The sequence below is a fragment of the Bombyx mandarina genome, chromosome 03 (genome assembly GCF_030267445.1).
Source record: "Bombyx mandarina strain Sakado chromosome 03, ASM3026744v2".
In the NCBI taxonomy this organism is placed as follows: Eukaryota; Metazoa; Arthropoda; class Insecta; order Lepidoptera; family Bombycidae; genus Bombyx; species Bombyx mandarina.
In genome coordinates, this window is record NC_143210.1 from 4,593,067 (window position 1) to 4,593,932 (window position 866).

Here is an 866-nt window from a genome sequence, read left to right on the forward strand (position 1 = left end):
TATTTTTCAAAACGAAAGGCATTACTGCATTGTGGTAGAAATTGGCAAGGCGGTGGTACCTAAGCCTCCGGGTTTCCAGGGTAGGACAATCGCTATATATTTGAGACCCTTCATGTTTCAGTAGCGAAAAATGGTATTCAAGATGCGTAATGTGTAGGCTCCGGTAACCACATTACCCAAAGTGTACGTCAACTCCGTCTATAAATCCAGAGGAAAAAGTGTAAGTAATTTGAGGTCCTTAGTCACAAAGATACATGTGAGTTGTAGCGATTTGTGGCCTTGAGTGTTTTCAACACCCTATTCTGAATAAGTAATGCAATAAATGCTAAACTTCTTTTAATACTTTTAATTTATGTGTACTAGCTTCGGCAGTACATATACTAAAATTGGAACGATACAGAGAAGATTAGCATGGCCCCTGCGCAAGGATGACACGCAAAATCGTGAAGCGTTCCACATTTTTGAGACACCTAGTCGACCTTCCCGTGATTCAGGACCCCACCACCCCTGATGGGGTCGACGAGGTGGCAGTCCGCCTCCTTGACTCCATCAAGGGAGCGATCGACCAGGCGACGACTCTTGTGCCCAGCAGCGGGCCCAGAGGTAGACTCCCGGCCCATCTGAAGGCGATTATTCGCCGGAAGAGGGGCTTGAGGAGGCTCTGGGCGACAACTCGTTGTCCCAGGATAAAGCGCGAGCTTAATGAGCTGGAAGCGGAGCTGGCGACGAAGATTAGCACCTTTAGGGCCTATACCTGGGAGGAGAGGATAGAGGAGGCCCGAAAGGATCATTTCTCTGTGTCCCTCCACCGGCTTTGTCGTCAGCTCTCAAATCGGCCTGCCCCGACTTGTCCACTCGTGGACGAG

The 866-nt window shown here is 49.2% G+C and overlaps 1 non-coding gene across 1 annotated transcript; it reads left to right on the plus strand.

The window, feature by feature from the left end:
* The first annotated feature begins 356 nt into the window (after positions 1–356).
* LOC114251604 (U6 spliceosomal RNA) lies at positions 357–463 on the plus strand. The gene has a single exon (XR_003625111.2). It is a non-coding gene; the product is annotated as a U6 spliceosomal RNA (small nuclear RNA).
* Positions 464–866: the final 403 nt, after the last annotated feature.